Consider the following 22544-nt stretch of genomic DNA (forward strand, 5'->3'; position numbering starts at 1 on the left):
AATGGTGGAGGCCTTCAGTTGCATAGAGCATAGGTAGGGTTGCCAACAGGGGATCCCCCATTTTGGAGGCCCTCCCCCCGCTTCAGGGTCATCAGAAAGCGGGGGGGAGAGGGAAATATCTGCTGGGAACTTTATTATTCCCTATGGAGATGTATTCCCATAGGAAATAATAGAGAATGGATCCGCGGGTATCTGGGGCTCTGGGGGGGGCTGTTTTTTGAGGTAGAGGCCCCAAATTTGCAGTGTAGCATCTGGTGCCTCTCCCCAAAACACCCTCCAAGTTTCAAAAAGATTGGACAAGGGGGTCCAATTCTATGTGCCCCAAAAGAAGGTACCCCTATCCTTCATTATTTCCTATGGAAGAAAGGCATTTAAAAAGTGTTCAGTCCCTTGAAATGTGATGGCCAGAACTCCCTTTGGAGTTTAGTTATGCTTGTCACACCCTTGTTTCTGGCTCCACCCCCAAAGTCTTCTGGCTTCACCCCCAAAGTCCCCAGATATTTCTTGAATTGGACTTGGCAACCCTAAGCATAGGCGGCGTTCCAGTGGGTGGGTAGGTCCAGGATTTTGATTCCGTTCTACAAGGCTTCTATTGCCCTTGCTTTTTCAGCTGTTCCCCACCCTCCATAGGAAACAATGGAGGATGGGGCACTATAATATAGTGGGTTCTAGGCAATGATGAGGCGAGGTGGTAGTGCAACATCAGCTCTTTATTGATTTCAGCATAATCAAGGCTAAGCATGAGACTGACAAACTATATGCACACCCGTGTTCCATTCAAACCAGTAGGGGGGCCGTGATTGGAGCAGGGCAGCAGGGTTTAGGATCCTGCTGCCCATTGTTCCCAAGTCCCCAAGCTCTGGCCATCAGGCTCCAATGAGCCAGGCAGGAACACCCAACTCAGTTCTCATTTGAGTCCACATACATTACAGGCACCTTCTTTGGGGACCCATAACTCAGTTCAGGTACATCCAATCCTCACCAAATTTGGAGGGCTATTAGAAGAGCGGCTGCCAGAGGCCTGCTGCAAGTTTGGTTTCACTAGCTTGCACAGTACCCATTCTGTGCCTTCCTGAACCAGTCTCTGTCATTTCCTCAGAAAGCACTTTCCGGGGGGGGGGCACCTTCTTCAGGAGGCTGTGACTTGTGCCCCATGAATCCAATTATCACCAAACGTGGAGGGCAGGTAGAGAAGATCTCCTGTGAGTTTGAGGTCTCTGACACATTGGAGGACTGTTCTACTGCATCACAAACCAAACTGGTTCATCTAGCATCAAAATGTTTGTGATGGTCCATGGTTCATGAAGAACTCAGGTCATGGACTATGAGCCGAACCATGCTTTTGGTTCAGGCTCATCCATATTTATGGGATCATTTTGGTGAGGATAAAATGGAGGAGAGGAGAATGATACTGTAAATCTCTTTACATTCCCATTAGGGAGAGAAATAGGTAGTAAGTACATAGAAAGAATGGATGTGATTACTAAGAGCCAGCATGGTTTTCTCAAGAACAAGTCATGTCAGACTAACCTGATCTCTTTATTTGAGAAAGTGACTACCTTGCTGGATCAGGGGAATGCTGTAAACATCATTTATCTTGATTTCAGTAATGCTTTTGATAAGGTTCCACATACTATCCTTGTTGACAAGTTGGTAAAATGTGGTTTGGATCCTGTTACTGGTAGATGGATCTGTAACTGGTTGACAGATCGCACCCAAAGAGTGCTTGTGAATGGTTCCTCATCCTCTTGGAGAGGAGTGACAAGTGGAGTGCCTCAAGGATCTGTCCTGGGACCTGTTTTGTTCAACATCTTTATAAACGATTTGGATGAAGGAATAGAGGGAATGCTTATTAAATCTGCAGATGATACTAAATTGGGAAGGGTTGCAAATACAGTAGAAGACAGAAACAGAATACAGAATGACCTTGACAGGCTGGAAAATTGGCCTAAAATCAATAAAATGAATGTTAACAGGGATAAATGTAAAGTTCTGCATTTAGGCAGGAAAAATCCCATGCATAGTTATAGGATGGGAGAGACTTGTCTTAGCAGTAGCATGTGTGAAAAGGATCTAGGGGTCTTAGTGGATCATACGCTGAACATGAGTCAACAGTGTGATGTAGTGGTTAAGTGTGCGGACTCTTATCTGGGAGAACCAGATTTGATACCCCACTCCTCCACTTGCACCTGCTGGAATGGCCTTGGGTCACCCATAGCTCTCGCAGAACTGTCCTTGAAAGGGCAGCTTCTCTAAGAGCTCTCTCAGCCCCACCTACCTCACAGGGTGTCTGTTGTAGGGGAAGAATATGAGATTGTAAGCCGCTCTGAGACTCTGATTCAGAGGGAAGGGCATGGTATTAATAATAATAATAATAATAATAATAATAATAATAATAATAATAATAATAATAATAATAATAGATTTTATTTGTATCCCGCCCTCCCCGCCCAGGCGGCTCAGGGCGGCTAACAACCTTTTATACATTTACATAGATAAATTAAAAACTTTAAATTTAACAATTAAAAATCGATGGTCTTCTTCTTTAATTGGGTATGCTGGGAACTGAACCTGGGACCTTCTGCAGGCCAAGCAGAGGCTCTTCCACTAAGCCACAGCCCCACACCTCTGAACCTGAACACATGAAGCTGCTTCATACTTAGTCACACTATTGGTCCATCAAGGTCAGTATTGCCTGCTCTGCAGACTGGTAGCAACTCCCCAGGGTCTCAGGTTGAGGTCTTCCACATCACCTCCTAGAATCATAGAGTTGGAAGGGACCTCCAGGGTCATCTAGTCCAACTCCCTGAACAGTGCAGGAAATTCACAAATACCTGCCTGATCCCTTTAAAAAAAAACCCTTTAAAAAAAAGGCCCCACCCTTCCTCAACCCCACTTTGTTTTTCTGCAGTATATAAGTTTGTAACAAGCTATATATTGAAATACATTATCCTGCAGGCACGATTGTTTTGTCCAAAAGCGACTGCTGTGAATGTGGCAGGAGTCTGTGCCAGTCCACTTGATACCAGGGAGCTTTTTAGTGCCAATGATATTCCATAAGCAAACATTGCTCTTTTTGCCATAGCATCCTCTCTATGTGCGCCCTTCAGAGAGGGCCAAAATAATTTGCTGCAAATAGAAATAGATGGTGGCGTGAACAGTTAAAACATGGCAATTGAATTAGTGGCTAGGGAATATCTTTCCAGCATGCAACACGAACACAGATGCTGCTTTTTATAGAGACTTCTTTATTGCCTGAGAGAAACATGAAGTGGAACAAATGAGATTTGAACTTTATTATACTTTTATAGTATTGCATTGCAGAGAGGAGCTAATTAAAAAAAAAAAACCCTCAACACCTTTGGAAAGTTTAAACTATTCTGACAATCTTGTCCTTTTGTTTTGGGGGTGATCTTCTACTTACGGTTGATGGCAGAGCCCCGGAGTTTCCCTGCTCACCCCCCTATGAAAGTAAAAAGCCATCCTTATTTTAAGCCAGAGATTCATAACGCACAAAGTAAGAACATAAACTTGGATCCAGCCAGCTTCATTTCCACTTAATTTTGTCCTATTACTCTCTGCAAAGGAGGCCCTGTCCACTATGGCTTTCGTTTGCATGGGGGTGGAGAGAATTATATTTGAGAATGGAACTGATGAATTCTTTTTGAAATGCCAGATCCTGGCCTTTTGTCTATTTTGGTGTAGTGGTGAAGTGTGCGGACTTTTATCCGGGAGAACCGGGTTTGATTTCCAATTCTTCCATTTGCACCTGCTGGAATGGCCTTGGGTTAGCCATAGCTATCGCAGGAGTTGTCCTTGAAAGGGCAGCTGCTGTGAGAGCCCTCTCAGACCCACCCACCTCACAGAATGTCTGTTGTGGGGGAAGAAGATATAGGAGATTGTAAACCACTCTGAGTCTCTGATTCAGAGAGAAGGGCAGGGTGTAAATCTGCAGTCTTCTTCTTCTTTATCCTATAACTAACCTGAAACCTGTGCTTTGCTATAGCATTTAACTACCTTTATTTATTTATTTTTTTTAGGTAGGAGGGGTTTTGTTTTGGAAGGTTTTGTTTTTGGAAGATTTATAAATTCAATCACCATACCCACCGTTACGAAAAAATGCTTGTTCCGGTTTAGAGCTGACTTCCCCTTTTGGTCTGCACAACCCTGGGAGGTAGGTGAAGCTAAAAGTCTGTGAGTGATCTGAAATCACAGTATGGACCAAAGAAGGAAGGAAGCAACTTCAGCAGGATATAATGACACAGAGTCCAGCCTGCAAAGCAGCCATTCTCTCCAGGGGAGCTGATCTCTGTTGTAATTCTGAGTGATCTCTAGCCCTCACCTGATGAGTGGCAACTATGGTTCATCGGGAGGAATTGGCTGGTTTGGAGGGTGGAGTCTATGGCATTATACCTGTCTGAGGTCCCACCCTTTCTCAAACCCCACTGTCTGCATGCTCCAGCCCTAAATCTCCAGGAATTTCCCAACCTGGAGTTGGCAACCCTATCTCCTTCCCAGCAACACTGTTCTGTAAAGCAGCTGTAATTCTGTAGAGCAGCTGTAATTCTGAGTGATCTGCAGTTCTCACCTGGAGAGTGGGAACAATGGACCCCAGGAGGAAGTGGGTGGTTTGGAGGATGGTCTATGGTATTGTATCTGTCTGAGATCCCAACATGGAGTTGGCAACCCTATGTCCTTCCCAGCAGCAGTATCAATGTTATTACACAGGTCCAGGGGTTTGGGCTGGGCATTGCTGAGTCAGTCAGGACACCTGTTCAACTGTCTGCAGTCTCCATTAACTGATTTTTACCTCAGAGTGCCACAGCACAGAACAAAGAGAGCCTGCCAGCCACACAGCACAGCTTTACCCTTATGCAAAAACACATTTTACACATTTTACTCCTTTTCACCCCCTTAGGGTTGGAATTTCTAAATATCCCTTCTTAGTGGGTGCTTACATCATGGAAGGAATGCACTCCCTGAATTTTGGGTTTATAGGTCCAGTGGTTTGGGGTGGGCATTGATGAATCAATCAGGACACTTGCTTTTATATATCTTTAGGACAAACTTTGAAGCTTGCTCAGTGTACTAATGTGATCTGCTCTTGCTTGCATCAGAATGGGCATTGTTAATAAAACTGCCTGCTTTTTCTGAAAAGCCTTGTGTGAATCTTATTCTCCCACAGGTAGAACTCAGGAAACGTGAGGATTATCTCTCTCTCTCTCGGCTTGACTTCGCGAACGAAGATTTAAGAAGGGTGCAGTAGTCCACGTCTGCTGCAGGCTCGCTGGTGGCTGACAAGACCAATGCGGGACAGGCAGGTCCTTTTGTCCTCAAGACCAGCTATGCGTGCATTCTCAAAGGAAGAGACAGCCTGGTGGATGGTGTGCCTCCATGCTTTGCGATCTGAGGCTAGGTTAGACCACTGGTGATGGCTGATGCGACAGGTGCCAAGGGATTTCTTCAAGGAGTCCTTGTACCTCTTCTTTGGTGCCCCTCTATTTTGATGGCCGGTGGAAAGTTCGCCATACAGAGCAATCTTGGGAAGGCGGTGGTTTTCCTATAGGGGATTATGAAAACTCCCCTTACAAACCTCTCTGCCTTTGGTTTGTCAAATGTCTCCTAGAAGGCATCTTATCCAACTGTCATCCACCATATCTATACTTCCATAAGATAGGATGCAATGAAAGGCCTTTGGACATTGACAGGAGGTCTGGTATGGTACAGAGGAGAGGCTTTAACACAGTGGTGGAGCATCTGCTTTACATGAGGAAGGTCCTGCTATGCAAAGTACCTGCTCTGCCACTGAGCCATGGCTCCACCTGTCTCTCCACTCTTTTCTCCACGTGTAGATCTATCAAGTATTGCTTTCTGAAGTACAGCTTTCTGACTTCCTGAGCTCTTTCTGACATAAGGTCAAGCTGGCAGCGACCACAGGACCATGTTTGTTTATTCACAAAATCCATTCTCGTCTGAGAAAGTTCAGAACATGTTACAGCAAACAATTACACTGCATTTGCACAGCAGCCAGGCAAAAGAATCAAACTGATCAAGAATAAACCACAAAAGAAGGAAAAAATAGGGAAAAACTGACAGCAATAGATAGACATTGATATCTAAGCTTTCTGTAAAATGCCCTCTCAAAAAGTACAGGTTTGTATGTCCTACTAAAGTCTAAGGTGGGTGGAACATTCCTTGCCATTTCTGAGTTCTCATGCTGCAGTTGTTTTCTTCATAGCCTCATATGCACATCTCTAACAAATACGGACCCATGCATGCTTCTGACAAAGTTGGCTCTAGTTTACAACTGCCTATGCTAGAAGAAAAGCAAGTTAATTTTCAGGGTCCTACCTACCAGGACTTGTTTATTTTTTGCTGTAACACTCCACAGGATTATAGCTAGGCATGTCAGTTGCCTGCCCAAGATGGGAATCTCCTATTTCTGCCACCATCACCCACATTCAATCTATGGAGTAGTGGGAGACACATGGAGGGAGGGGGTGATTTAAACACCCATGATACTCTAGGTTTTTCCCAATCTCAGGTGCCTTAACCATAGAGATTTGGAGGATTCCTAGAGACCTGCAGACAGGATGATGTCACTTCCAGGTGACAATAGTAGCTGAAACAAAACATGTACTTAGATCAGAAAGTCCAGAAAAGGGCAACAAGAATGATTAAAGGGCTGGAACACTTTCTCTATGAAGAAAGGTTGAAACGCTTGGGACTCTTTAGCTTGGAGAAACGTTGACTGCGGGTTGACATGATAGAGGTTTACAAGATTATGCATGGGATGGAGAAAGTAGAGAAAGAAGTACTTTTCTCCCTTTCTCACAATACAAGAACTCGTGGGCATTTGATGAAATTGCTGAGCAGAAAGGTTAAAATGGATAAAAGGAAGTACTTCTTCACTCAAAGGGTGATTAACATGTGGAATTCACTGCCACAGGAGGTGGTGGCGGCCACAAGCATGGCCACCTTCAAGAGGGGTTTAGATAAAAATATGGAGCAGAGGTCCATCAGTGGCTATTAGCCACAGTGTGTGTGTGTGTGTATACTGAGGACCTGCCTACCTGAGGGACCGTCTCTCCCCATATGAGCCCCAGAGAGCACTGAGGTCAGCTGGGAAGAACAAGCTGACCATCCCCAGGCCAAAAGAGGCGAAATTGCAGAACACCCGCACACGGGCTTTCTCCATCGCAGCTCCATGCCTATGGAACCAGCTTCCAGAAGAGGTGCGGGCCCTGCGGAGCCTCGACCAATTCCGCAGGGCCTGCAAGACCACCCTTTTTAGGTTGGCCTTGCAGACTGCTGACTATGGATCGCTGAATAATGGATCCGCCAAAATGATTTGGTCTCAGTGATCTCCGCTTCTATGTAAACTGACAGAATAGCGCCAGGAACATCACCGTTACTGTCAAAATATGTTAATGTGAATTAGAATGTTTTTAAGACAATGTTGATTTTAAAGTTTTTATAACTACTGTATTGTATAATTATTCTATGAGTGTTGTTAGCCGCCCTGAGCCTGCCTCGGTGGGGAGGGCGGGATATAAATAAAATTTTATTATTATTATTATTATAAATTTTTTTGCCACTGTGTGACACAGAGTGTTGGACTGGATGGGCCATTGGCCTGATCTAACATGGCTTCTCTTATGTTCTTATCAGGGACACAGAACCTGTTATTGATTCCTGGACCGAGGGAGGCAAGATTGAAGACCACTCAGGAGAGAGCCTTCTCTATAGCAGCCCCCTGTGGGTTGAAATTGGAAGGAGGGCCTTATAACGAAGGATGAATATAAAAAAATCACCAGTGCTTGTAGAGAAAAAGTTAGGAAAGCTAAAGCTCAGTATGAGCTTAGGCTGGCCAAAGATGCTAAAAACAACAAAAAAGTGTTCTTTTCTTATGTTCAGAGTAAGAAAAAGAGCAAGGACATGGTGGGCCCATTGCGAAGGCAAGAAAGTGAAATTGTAACGGGTAATGAAGAGAGGGTGGAACTGCTCAATTCCTACTTTTCCTCAGTCTTCTCTTCTGAGGGACACGATGATCAACATGGCAAAAACAGAACATATAAGGAGGGTATGAAGTTCTAACTTAGGATCAGCATAGGGGTAGTACATAAACACCTAGTTTCTTTAAATGAAACGAAGTCCTCAGGGCCAGATGAATTGCATCCAAGGGTTCTAAAAGAGCTTGTGGATGTAATTTCTGAGCCTCTGCCTAATATTTTTGAGAATTCTTGGAGAACAGGAGAGGTGCCAGAAGATTGGAGGTGGGCAAATGTTGTCCCTATCTTCAAGAAGGGGAAAAAAGATTATCCGGGTAACTACCGACCCATCAGCTTGACGTCTATACCTGGAAAAGTTTTAGAACAAATCATCAAACAGTCGATCCTGGAACATTGAGAAAGAATGGATGTGATTACTAAGAGCCAGTATGGTTTTCTCAAGAACAAATCATGTCAGACTAACCTGATCTCTTTTTTTAAGAAAGTGACTACCTTGCTGGATCAGGGGAATGCTGTAGATATCATTTATCTTGATTTCAGTAAGGCTTTTGATAAGGTTCCCCATACTATCCTTGTTGACAAGTTGGCAAAATGTGGTTTGGATTCTGTTACCGTTAGGTGGATCTGTAACTGGTTGACAGATTGCACCCAAAGAGTGCTTGTGAATGGTTCCTCATCCTCTTGGAGAGAAGTGACAAGTGGAGTGCCTCAAGGATCTGTCCTGGGACCTGTTTTGTTCAACATCTTTATCAATTATTTGGATAAAGGAATAGAGGGAATGCTTATTAAATTTGCAGATGATACTAAATTGGGAGGGGTTGCAAACACAGAAGAAGACAGAAACAGGATACAGGATGACCTTGTCAGGCTGAAAAACTGGGCTACAATCAATAAAATGAATTTTAACTGGGATAAATGTAAAATTCTGCATTTAGGTAGGAAAAATCCAATGCATGGTTATAGGATGGGGGAGACTTGTCTTAGCAGTAGTATGTGCGAAAAGGATCTAGGGGTCTTAGTGGATCATACGCTGAACATGAGTCAACAGTGTGATGCGGTGGCTAAAAAGGCAAATGCAATTTTGGGCTGTATCAACAGAAGTATAGTGTCCAGATCACGTGATGTGATGGTATCACTTTTTCTCTGCTCTGGTAAGACTTCACCTGGAGTATTGTGTTCAGTTTTGGGCACCGTGTTTTAAGAAGAACATAGACAAGCTAGAACGAGTCCAGAGGAGGGTGACAAAGATGGTGAGGGGTCTGGAGACCAAGTCCTATGAGGAAAGGTTGAAGGAGCTGGGGATGTTTAGCCTGGAGAAGAGGCATCTGAGAGGTGATATGATCACCATCTTCAAGTACTTGAAGGGATGTCATCTAGAGGATAGTGTGGAATTGTTTTCTGTGGCCCCGGAAGGTAGGACCAGAACTAATGGGTTGAAATTAAATCAAAAGAGTTTCCAACTCAACATCAGGAAGAACTTCCTGACGGTTAGAGCAATTCCCCAATGGAACAGGCTTCCTCCTTGGGAGGTGGTGGGTTCTCCTTCCTTGGAGGTTTTTAAACAGAGGCTAGATGTCCATCTGACAGCAATGAAGATCCTGTGAATTTAGGGGGGAGGTGTTTGTGAGTTTCCTGCATTAGGCAGGGGGTTGGACTAGATGACCCTGGAGTTCCCTTCCAACTCTATGATTCTATGAACCAACTTCTGGAAGAAGTAAGACCCTTGCGGGACGTTGTCCAATTCCGCAAGGCTTGCAAGACAACTTTATTTCAACTTGCTTTTAGTTGATAGCTACATATGAGGATACTCAAGAAGACTGAAATTATTGGAATTTACCATTAGCACCAAATTGTTTTAGTATGTTTTAATTGTTATACTGTTTAAGGTTTTAATTAGTTAACTTTCGATATTTGTAAATGTTTTTATTGTTGTAAGCCGCCCTGAGCCTAAAATAAATATGCTTCTGAATTGATCCCTAAGAAGTCCATTGTATGGGTATTTTTAATCTTCGCTCCTGCAGTTGAAATTCTAGTAAACACCTTCACCCACTCCAGATTGGGGGAAAGAATATGCCACTTACCAAACACAATAATGTCAAAAAGATTTACAATCCAGAAACAAACTTTGACATCTGTTCGGCACCAAATTTAATCCTATGAAAACAAAAGCACCTTGTAATAATAAAAAAAAGCAAGAAAACAATGGCACAAAACCTGAAAGTCCTATAGGATTTGTATTCTCTGATGAGAGTGGATGCTGCCAAGACTGTCGCTTTTTGTCATCTGTTTCCCACATTGTTTTTTTGTGATGGCTGGAATTAAATCTTGCACTTGCATTGATCTAATGTGCCAGGACTCTTCCCTGATAATTTGCTGAATTTCTTGATCTTCCGCTGAACCAATTTCCTGCCTCCAGCTCTATCTCAGCCTTGGAGTCTAGTTCTAATTAGATCTTCAGTTGTCTCCTTCCAAGTCACTCTCTCTCTCTCCTGAAAGCTGCTTCTCCTTCTGTTTTCATCATCCCAGGGATGGTTCAAGGAGATGATCTGCTCTTCTGGCTACCTTGTTAACTCTTCCTATCTATTCTGTATGTATTAAGTGTGAAACAATGAAGGGACATTCCTTGACATCTTGTGGCCTAACAGTGCAAGAACACCATTAACCACAAGCTGAAACAGTAGTTTCATGGGTACAGGTGGAGATGTACATAATTCACTTTTCCTCACAATTATTTTCACCAGTTACTTCTCTAAAATAGCTAAATTTGAGTCCTCCCAGCACGTTATAAACCAACAAAATTTCCAGAGTATAAGCTTTCCAAGATTCCAAACTCCATTTGTCAGACGCAAGCCGTCCCAAGCTGTATCCCAGATTAATTTCGGGGTTTTTTCATAAATCAAGGATTTTAGGACTGAGAAATGCCATTTTGCCGCCTGCGACCCAAGTTGCTCTCAGTTGGCAAGATACCCAGAGTTAAATTTCTAGCCGGGATATTAACCATCTTAAAAGCACATTCAGAAACTGAAAAGAATATATTTCTATTATCTGACAATGAAGCTCATGTATCCTATAGAGTCTGTTTTTCCTTGCAGCTAAGATGCTAAGAGCAAGGGTGATATCGAACATTGTAACGTCTTGAGGTCGGCCCTTCTGCGGAACTTTTAAGATGCTATCTGGAAATGTTGATGTTTGTGTTCTGTTTTGTAATGGCCAATGGCTATAAACAAAATTTTGACTGACTGACTGTAGGCAAGATGGACAACTGGTCTTACTTGTTGCAAGACACTATTACAATGTTTAAAGATGAAAGAACCCATGGAGCCTTAGGTGGAAATATGCATGGAATTTTATTTGGTGTCCTCCACAGAGCAATGAAAACAATATCACTATTCTCTTTTGCTTTCCTTACCCCATGCAGTTTACCAACTGCTTTTTCATTTCACTTATACCATAAGAGGGATTCACAGAGGACTGAGAAGTCTATCTCATTTCCTTAGGCCTAGAAGCATGGAACAGCCGCTAAATAATGATAATCCCAAACTTTCAAGACAAGCAAAGTCAAAGTTTAAAACTAAAGATGGTGAAGATTCAAAGGTGAATGACCAATTTAAATTTGAAGGGACAACTAGACTTAAAATTAAAGGACTTAAAATATTAATTTTGTGGGAGGATATTATGAAAAAAGCTATTAATTAATAACTTGAGTAAGAAAAGTGGTTAAGGTGTGGGTAAGGAGAAGGTGGGAGGGAATGAATTCCCTGAAGGTGCCACAGCGCGGCAAATATCTTTGACCATCTCACTTCAGAAGAATGGTCAGTTTCTGAAATGCAGGCACCTACAAAATGCTTTTTTTCCTTAGTGCAGGGGGTCCCCAACCTTTTTAAGCTTGCAAGCACTTTTGGAATTCTGACAGAAGATGGCAGGTGCAACCACAAAATGGCAGCTGTAGCAGGTGGAGCCAACCACAAAATGGCTGGCACCTGAAGCAGAGCCAACTACAAACTGTCAGTGAGTGAATTTATATAGAACTTTAATAGTAACTCCTCAACATTAATAAGTAACTCCTCAACTTCTGTTTAATAGGATCATCTGCATATGTTTAAATGTTTCTGAAATGTATGTTAAGTATGTTTTACCATGATTGTTTTAATAATGCTGTAAATCACCTGGAGCCATGCAGTAGCAGGGATTGGGTGAACCTTAAATTTAATTTTTGTTGTTGTTGTTGTTGTTAACAACCATTCAGAAACCCTACTGGATAAAAGCCCCACCTGGCCTTGCCCACTTTTAAAAAGCATTTGGTGAGCAAAGGGGCAGCTCTGGGCTTTTTGCTGCCCCAGGCTGCCCGCATGGCTGCGCCTCACCATGGGGGGTCTGAGCGAGGCTGTGCGGTTCCTTTTGTCCGCCCGGGTGCTGGGTAGAGAAAAGGGCCACGGGGCTGCCTTGCAGGGGAGGCAGCTTCAGAGTGACGCTGTGCCTCCTCCTTCCTCCCCCTGGGTGCCGGGTGGAGGAAAGGATGAAGGACTGCCATGCCTCACTCTGAAGCTGTCTCTCTTTGCAGAAGAGGCAGCTTCAGAGTGAGACCACTCTTCTCTGAGCCCAGCTAGGAAGCCAAGGTTGGAGGAGAGCACAAACTGGCACGCAGTTCCGCCACTCTCAGCTTTTGGGGTTTGCGGCCAGGGAAGCTGAGAGCAATGGAGCGATGGGAGAGGGCGCCTGAAGGCACCCTGTAGGCGAGGTGGGTGCCTGAGGTGGCCGCCTACCTCACTAACTTCTACGTGCCGGCCCTGGGTGGGCACCAAGAAAGGTGTTTGTGGAGAAAATCTTGAAGATTAATATACAATTTAAACCCGATGCTTTGTTGTTGGGAATAATGGACAGACAGCTAGAGGGGAAAAGACATGGTGCTATGGTTTTTATATATGACAACAGTGGCAAGACTATTATACGCTCAAAAATGATATTGCCTACAACAGAGGATTGGATTGTGAAGATGACATAGTTAACCAAGATGGCTAAACTTAAGGCTTTGATTAGAGAGAAGACATTATCCACTTTTATAGTGGAAACCCTTATGAACTTTTTGCGTGAAACTGAAATAAATGAACTGATGATTTATGGTTTTGAAGACTAAGGGGGGAGGAAAGAATTATAGAAAAATGTGAAGTTTTATTCCTGTAGGAAAGGAAAGGTCCCCTGAGCAAGCACCAGTCGTTTCTGACTCTGGGGTGACGTTGCTTTCACAACATTTTCACGGCAGACTTTTTACGGGGTGGTTTGCCATTGCCTTCCCCAGTCATCTACACTTTCCCCCCAGCAAGCTGGGTAGTCATTTGACCGACCTCGGAAGGATGGAAGGCTGAGTCAACCTCGAGCTGGCTACCTGAAAACCAGCTACCGCTGGGGATCGAACTCAGGTCGTGAGCAGAGCTTAGGACTGCAGTACTGCAGTTTTAACACTCTGTGCCATGGGGCTCTTTTTTTCCAGTAACAAGAGAACAATTGTGAATTCTGTAATTGTACCAATATTTGTTCTGGAGCTTTCATCAGCGCTGCCTTCGCACCATCCTCAACATCCACTGGAGTGACTTTGTGACCAACACTGAAGTCCTCAAGCGGGCAGAGGTTACCAGCATCGAGGCACTGCTGTTGAAGACGCAGCTGCGCTGGGCAGGGCATATTTCTAGGATGGAAAACCACCGCCTTCCCAAGATTGCCCTGTATGGCGAACTCTCCACCGGCCATCGAAATAGAGGGGCACCAAAGAAGAGGTACAAGGACTCCTTGAAGAAATCCCTTAGCACCTGTCACATCAACCATCACCAGTGGTCTGACCTAGCCTCAGATCGCAAAGCATGGAGGCACACCATCCACCAGGCTGTCTCTTCCTTTGAGAACGCACGCATAGCTGGTCTTGAGGACAAAAGGAGATTGAGGAAGAATCGCACTGCTACAGGACCAACCCTAAATCAGACTTTTCCCTGCAGCCGCTGCGGCCGGACCTGCCTGTCCCACATTGGTCTTGTCAGCCACCAGCGAGCCTGCAGCAAACGTAGACTATTGCACCCTTCTTAAATCTTCGTTCGCGAAGCCAAGCCGAGATGTTCTGGAGAAAATCAAAAGCTTTTCCTCTAGATTCCTCTTCCCCCCCCCCTCTTTCTGTCTCCTTTGTCTTTCTTTTTTCTTTTAAAAACTTTTTAAAATCCTTCAATAACATTTGTATTAAAAAAATAAAGGTGTCGATGGCACTCACAGACTACACACTGGGGACAGCTTTAAGAGGGGATTCGATAAACATATGGAGCAGAGGTCCATCAGTGGCTATTAGCCACAGTGTATTGTTGGAATTCTCTGTCTGGGGCAAGTGATGCTCTGTATTCTTGGTGGCAAAGTGGGGGGGGGGCAACAGTAGGAGGGCTTCTAGTGTCCTGGCCCCACTGGTGGACCTCCTGATGGCATCTGTTTTTTTTTTTAACACTGTGTGACACAGAGTGTTGGACTGGATGGGCCATTGGCCTGATCCAGCATGGCTTCTCTTATGTTCTTATTGATCAAAGCAAAATTCAAAGAGGGGATTCAAGACGGAAGGTTCTGCACCATTTCAAGATGACACTCTGTAGATGCTCAGAGGCGAGCAAAGTCTTCCCATTCTCCTGCTGAAGCACCACTCTGAGCTAGGTAATAGAAAATGACTGCAAGGACAGAAGTTCTAAAAGGGTGTGACAATTTCCCTTCAAAGAGAAATGAAAGAGAAACCCCTATGAGAAATTAATGACTATCTTTTTAAAAAGTGAATTTTGGAAGAAAAAAAAGAAAAGAAATTCCAGTCTGCATACCATTGCTACGAAGCGGTCTCATTTGGAATACTGTGTACAATTCTGGTCACCGCACCTCAAAAAGGATATTATAGCATTGGAAAAAGTCCAGAAAAGGGCAACTAGAATGATTAAAGGTTTGGAACACTTTCCCTATGAAGAAAGGTTGAAACGCTTGGGGCTCTTTAGCTTGGAGAAACGTCGACTGCGGGGTGACATGATAGAGGTTTACAAGATAATGCATGGGATGGAGAAAGTAGAGAAAGAAGTACTTTTCTCCCTTTCTCACAATACAAGAACTCATGGGCATTCAATGAAATTGCTGAGCAGTCGGGTTAGAACGGACAAAAGTAAGGACTTCTTCACCCAAAGGGTGATTCACATGTAAAATTCACTCCCACAGGAGATGGTGGCGGCTACAAGCATAGCCAGCTTCAAGAGGAGATTGGATAAAAAATATGGAGCAGAGGTCCATCAGTGACTATTAGCCACAGCATATTGTTGGAACTGTTTGGGGCAATGATGCTCTGTATTCTTGGTGCTTGGGGGGGCAAAGTGGAATGGCTTCTAGCCCCACTTGTGAACCTCCTGATGGCACTTGGGATCTTTTGGCCACTGTGTGATACAGAGTGTAGAACTGGATGGGCCATTGGCCTGATCCAACATGGCTTCTCTTATGTTCTTATGTTCTTAAAAGGCATCTACACATAAAAAGAGCCCTGTTGGATCAGAACAATGGTCCATCTAGTCCTGTCTCACACAGTGACCAAGTAGTTCCTCTCGAGGTCCAACAACAAGGCACAGAGGCACAGAGGCCTGCCTCTGAATGGTGAGATTCCCGTTTGTCATCATAACTGGCCACTGTTAGACCTGTCCTCCATGCATCTGTCTAATCCACTTTTGAAGCTGTCCAGAACGTTTTTTGTAGCAGGAACAGGAGGCCCTGGACTAAGCTCTTGGAGGACTGGCTACATCAGGGGTGTGTGGCCTAATATGCAAAGGAGTTCCTGCTACAACAAAAGCCCTAAAGCTGTCTATGCCTGTGGCCAACACTACATCTTCTGGCAAAGAATTCCACACTTCAGTCATTCACTGGGTGAAACAGTATTTCCCTTTGTTCACCTTGAATCCACTGCCCATTTGCTTCATTGGATGCCTTTGAGTTCTAGTGTTTTGGGAGTGGGAGAAAAAGTTCTTTTGGCCAACTCTCTCTACCTTGCAGGGGTCGTTTTGTAGGAAAAAAGGTGGTGGAGCTCATCCAGGGATTGTTAAGCAGCTGCACCTACTATTCAATGGACAAGGTGGGAAGAAGGAGATGGAACTGTCAGAAAGGTACAGGAGCTGCACTCCTGTGAGCGCACACTGAATCCAAGGCCTGCTACCCTGTATATAACTTTTTAAACTTCTATCATGTGCCCCTCCTTAGTCTTCTCCATGGTTTTTTTTTTTGTAACAGGAATTCCTTTGCATATTAGGCTACCCCCCCTCCCCTGATGTAGCCAATCCTCCATGAGCTTTCAGTAAGCCCTGTAAGAAGAGCCCTGTAAGCTCTTGGAGGATTGGCTACATCAGGGGGGGTGTAGCTTAATATGCAAAGGAGTTCTTGCTACAAAAAAAAAAAAAGCCTTGCTCTTCTCTTTTCTAAACTGAAATTCAGACAAGTCTCAGTTGGAGTTAAGGCTTTCCCCCTGGTGTTTGAAAGCAAACCACCTCTCCTCCCTGGGAACAACAAATGCCAAGGAATCCACCCAAGCCGAAATGAAGATTTGCATTTCAAAGAGTGAGGATGGGCGACTGATCTTTATTCCTAGTCATCCCAGATGATAATCTCAGGGAAATAGGCAATGCGATCTATTTGTCTGATATCTGCCTAATGAGGAATAGGTTGCTACATGACAATGGCAATCCAGACCCCCCTACTTGATTGTGCAACTCCAGCAAGCAGTAGCTGGGCGGTATACATGTAAGCTAATAGGTTAGGCTAAACCCTGACCTGGATGGCCCAGGTTGGCCAGGTCGATAAGATCTTGGAAGCCAAGCAAGGTCATCCCTGGCTAGTACTTGAAAGGGAGACCACCAAATATATCACAACACAGAGACAGGCAATGAATGGCAAACCACCTCTGAATGTCTCTTGCCTTGGACATTCTCCGAGGTCACCATAATTTGGTGGCCTGAGAGCCAGTTTGGTGGAGTGGTTAAGTGCATGGACTCTTATCTGGGAGAACTGGGTTTGATTCCCTACTCCTCCACTTGCAGCTGCTGGAATGCCCTTGCATCAACCATAGCTATCTCAGGAGTTGTCCCTGAAAGGGCAGCTGCTGTGGGAGCCCTCTCAGCCCCACCCACCTCACAGGGTGTCTGTTGTGGGTGGAGAAGATACAGGAGATTGTAAACCACTCTGAGTCTCTGATTCAGAGAGAAGGGTGGAGTATAAATCTGCAGTCTTCTTCTTCTGGCAAGGAAGAGCCACTAAGTAATTGGCTAGCCCATAGCATTGCCAACCTCCAGATGGCACCTGGATACCTCCTGCTATTACAACTGATCTCCAGACAACAAATATCAGTTCCCCTGGAGGAAATAGCTGCGTTGGAGGGTGGACTCTATGGGAGGCTCAGTGATAGAGCATCTACTTGGTAAGCAGAAGGTCCCAGGTTCAATCCTCGGCATCTCCAACTAAAAGGGGTCCAGGAAAAACCTCAGCTTGAGACCCTGGAGAGCCGCTGCTAGTCTGAGTAGACAATACTGACTTTGATGAACTGAGGGTCTGATTCGGTATAAGGCAGCTTCATACGCTCATTGTACCCTGCTGAAATCCCTCCCCTCCCCAAGCTCCACCTCCAAAATCTCCAGGTATTTCCCAACCCAGAGCTGGCAACTCTGCCAGCCCAAGATCAGCCTGGTCACTTCTTTACTGAATGGGGATTTATTTGATCCTAGGGTTCTCCATCTGATACTCTTACCCAGGGGTGAAATTCTAGCAGGAGTTCCTTTGCATATTAGGCCATACACCCCTGATGTAGCCAGTCCTCTAAGAGCTTACAAAAAAGAGCCTTGTAAGCTCTTGGAGGATTGATACCTCAGGGGTGTGTGGCCTAATATGCAAAGGAGCTCCTGCTAGAATTCCACCCCTGCTCTTACCACTGGCTTTCAAAGCATTCTGGTTTTCATATGTGTTTTAGTTTAGGATTAAGAACAGCATTCAAACTGGTTTGCAAACCTACCATTCATAAAACCCTTCCATCTTTTAAGTCAAAATATCCGCTTCTCCAATGCAGTGTCCTGAACTTGTGATGCCATGTTTTGGCATGATGAAAACTGGCATGGATGCAATTAGGAGGAATGGACATATCTCCTGCTTTTTCTATGCCTAGTTTTATCTCTTCCACTAATGGAATTAGGGATAGGCATGAAATGGGAGAAACAGTGATTCATTTTGTTTCAGGATTCATTTGATTTCTGACCTGGTTCATTGTTCATTTGGTTCAGGAGGTGTAAAATTCACCAGGAGTCTTCAGCAGGCTCTCCTCCACCCACCCTCCAAGTTTGGCAAAGTCTGGATTTGGAATGTCCGAGTTGTAGCCCCACCCCTGACCAGATGCTCCCAGGAAAGCTCAGCTTCTTCTCTCTTCATGATTGGCTCCCAGCACTGCCTATCAAGCTATGGACAACCTGATATGGGTGTTTCTAAGGCTCCAAGAATCCCACCCCCAGCATTGCCTAGGAATTGATTGACTCAGTGCCAGGCATTCTGGGAAAATGAACCACAAACATGAACCCAAGCACCAAGGTCAAAACCAGTTTGAAACGAACCATGAATTGGCCCGATTCATGCATCAATCGCAATTCGTGGTTCAGTTCATGTTGACCCACAGCCATTCCAGCAGCTGCAAATGGAGGAGCAGGGAATCAAACCCGGTTCTCCCAGATAAGAGTCTGCACACTTAACCACTACACCAAACTGGCTCAATGCAAAAGAAAATGGGCATTGCAAGGAGGTGAAGGGGGCTTTGGCCAGTTTCCTGGTAAACATTTCAGCATTGCCATTTAGGAGCAATCCCCTTTTTGCCTGCATACATGTGCCTGTTTGGACAAAACCACCTGGGGTTCATCCCCAATGCCAAGGAAACCAGATACTCTCCCACTCTTCCAAACGAGATGTCGTCTTTGCCAAGACTCGCCTAGGGCAGCTCCTGTTCTTTCCCAGAATACTGTTTTCTGAGCAAAGGGCCTTTCATGTCTTGGGGTGGGCAGTTCCATTTCGGGCTCAGGAACAGAAGTGCCTGAAGTGATGCGTAACTTTTGGGGTTTTTTATGAGTTGCCCGCCTCCGCTGGAAGGTCTCGAGAAGCAGATGTGTGCTCTTCGGTTCAAACCAGCCACAAGCATGCGAAGGGGGCGTGGATTCCTTGCCATCTTACTGGCGCACTCCTCATGATAATGAGAGAAGCTCGCCACTGGGATGAGTCTGTGGGCATCCCCTCCGCACAGCTGCCAGCCTGACTTGAAAGGAAGAGGACGGCTCGCTTCTGTTTCTCTGGGCAGACTCAGCAAGTTTCGCAGCCCTCAGCAAGATGTGTTCTTTGCATAGAGTTTTGAATCCAGTTTTTCAAAGCTTTGAAGTCTATTTATGGACAATAAAAACTCCAGACAGCTCCCTATCGGTATCTCTCGCTCTTTTGGAGGATAACATATTGTGAGTTTATTGCTTCTCCCAGCCTGCACAATAAACTGTGCCAAAGGGTGCTAAGCCTTTTCCTATGGTACCCATGGCCACCAGGCTGGGGATCACTGTTCTCAGGGCTTTTTTTGGTAGCGGGAAATCCTTTGCGTAGTAGCCCACACACCCCTGATGTAGCCAATCCTCCTGGAGCAGGGGTGGCCAAACTTGCTTAATGTTAGAGCCACATAGAATTATGTGGGATGGATTATGCATGGGATTGAGAAAGTAGAGAAAGAAGTACTTTTCTCCCTTTCTCACAATACAAGAACTCGTGGGCATTCAATGAAATTGCTGAGCAGTCAGGTTAAAACGGATAAAAGGAAGGACTTCTTCACCCAAAGGGTGATTGACATGTGGAATTCACTGCCACAGGAGGTGGTGGTGGCTACAAGTATAGCCAGCTTTAAGAGGGGTTTGGATAAAAATATGGAGCAGAGGTCCATCAGTGGCTATTAGCCACAGCATATTATTGGAACTGTCTGGGGCAGTGATGCTCTGTATTCTTGGTCCTTGGGGTGGGGGGGTGAGTTCAAAGTGGAAGGGCTTCTAGCCCCACTTGTGAACCTCCTTTCTTTTTTGGCCACTGTGTGACACAGAGTGTTGGACTGGATGGGCCATTGGCCTGATCCAACATGGCTTCTCTTATGTTCTTATCTTCTTAAATGTCAAAATTTTGAGAGCTGCAAGACATGAATGTCAGATGTTAGGAAGGAAGGAAGGAAGGAAGGAAGGAAGGAAGGAAGGAAGGAAGGAAGGAAGGAAGGAAGGAAGGAAGGAAGGAAGGAAGGAAGGAAGGAAGGAGAATAGATGACAAGGGGAAAGGGAGAGAGAGGTGAAAAGGAAGTGAGAGGTGGAAAGGAAGCAACTTTAAATTCATTCTCCATGCCACCAGCTGTTAAGGTGGTGGGGGTTCAAGAGCCACACAATATGTGTAAAAGAGCCACAGTTTCGCCAACCCTGCCCTGGAGTTTACAGTAGGCCCTGTACAAAGAGCCCTGTAAGTTCATGGAGGATTGACTACATCAGGGTGTGTGTGGCGTAATATGCAAAGGAGTCCCTGCTACAAAAAAAAGCCCTGACCATTCTAAACCTTATAGCTGCCCCTTTTTTCTGGTCTCCCATTTCCTGCTGCTGTAGGTTGCCCTTGCCCCAGCTCCTTTCTCCTTCACCATTTCCTAGATTCTTTTGACCTGCCGACGTTCATTCTGCCCTTCCTACAAGTGGCTCAAAGCAGCATACGTAGTGCTCCTTCCCTTCATTTCATCCTCATGACCACTGGCCAAGGCAGCTTACACTGGAAACATGAACCCAGGTCTCCTGGACCCTAATCGGATACCCAAACCACTAAGCCACACTGATCCCCAATGCCTAGGTTCTCAGCAGCTTGGCTTCCACCAGCCAGATAAGAACAGAAGAACATAAGAGAAGCCATGTTGGATTAGGCCAATGGCTCATCTAGTCCAACACTCTGTGTCACACAGTGGCCAAAACACCCAGGTCCCATCAGGAAGTCCACCAATGGAGCCAGGACACTAGAAGCTCTCCCACTGTTGCCCCCCAAGCACCAAGAATACAGAGTATCACTGCACCCAGACAGAGAGTTCCATCTATACCCTGTGGCTAATAGCCACTGATGGACCTCTGCTCCACATGTTGATCCAGTCCTTTCTTGAAGCTGTCTGTCAGGAAATGTTTCATTGAAGTTATTGATGCCTTACGCTACTAACCCTATGTCTGAATAAAATATTGTAGCACTAACACCTGTGCCCTGCAAGAGGAGGAGGAAGGGTGGGAACGGAGCTGCCAGAACTCCAAAGGCCAGCACAGCCTTTGAAGTGCAAAGCGCCAAGCTCGCCTCTCTGGCGCCTCCCGAGCGAAGCAAGGACATCACCAGGGGGAAGAAGGCAGCCATCACCGGTAACAGATAAGCGGGCATGTGAAGGAGTCACTTGCAGGGCCAAATGTAACTTTATTATGAGAAGTAGTTTAAAGCCCAGTCCTTTGAAGTGTATACATAAATGCCAAGGGGTACATCTACCCGCTATCAGTTTCAATGAATCCATGTAGAGAGTAACATTGTTGTAATCAGTAAATGAAACTTAGTTTTGAACAAAGACAAGTCTGATCATTTTGGAACTTCAATGAACCCTTTACTGACACTTGCAGCTGCCACCACCTCCTGTGGTAGTGAATTCCCCATTTCCTGCCACACTGTTTTGTGACACAAGGACCTTTCAGCCAATCTCAAAACCCCTCGAGCAACGCAGTATGCCTGTTCATTATTTTCATCGTTTGGGAGGCAAATCTTGAAATAAAAATAATTAAACGAATTCCGGAATGACAACACGTAGATCTTGTTTAACCTAGCCAAAGCTAGCCATTCCATTTTTTTTATATACACACGTCTTCATTGGTATTTTAGAAATAGTAACTACTCATTTATAGCCCAGGCTAGCCCAATCTCATCAGATCTTGGAACCTAAGCAGGGGCAGCCCTGGCTAATATTTGTAAGGGAGACCTCCAAGGAATACCAGGGTCACATTACAGAGGTAAGCAATGGCAAACCACCTCTAAATCTTCACTTCCTTGAAAACCCTACAGGGCCACCATGGCACACACAAAAAACCATCCTATTCGCTGATAACAGATGGGTGGTTTAAACTGACCGGGGGATGGGAGTAGGCTTCCCAATCCCCAGGCCCCAGCGGGGGATCTCTCAGTATTATAGGCTTCCCCCTGCCCCCAGCCAGCTGGCTGGCAGGGGGAAGCCCCACTCCCACAGTCACCATGTACCTCTAGAGCTCCGGCAGGTTTAGAAACCTGCAAATAGGTCCGTTTTTAAAATGTGTGCCTTTAAAGTTGAGAAGAAAGGAGTAAACAGGAAGTGCTTTGTGGGGAAGGGTCAGCAGCAGTTTCATCAGAGCACAGACCCTCTGTTTCTTTTACTTTCATTGTTAGAGCAAGTAAAGTTGTGGAGGAACCAGACCCAATAAG

Source organism: Heteronotia binoei, chromosome 21 (assembly GCF_032191835.1).
Source record: "Heteronotia binoei isolate CCM8104 ecotype False Entrance Well chromosome 21, APGP_CSIRO_Hbin_v1, whole genome shotgun sequence".
In the NCBI taxonomy this organism is placed as follows: Eukaryota; Metazoa; Chordata; class Lepidosauria; order Squamata; family Gekkonidae; genus Heteronotia; species Heteronotia binoei.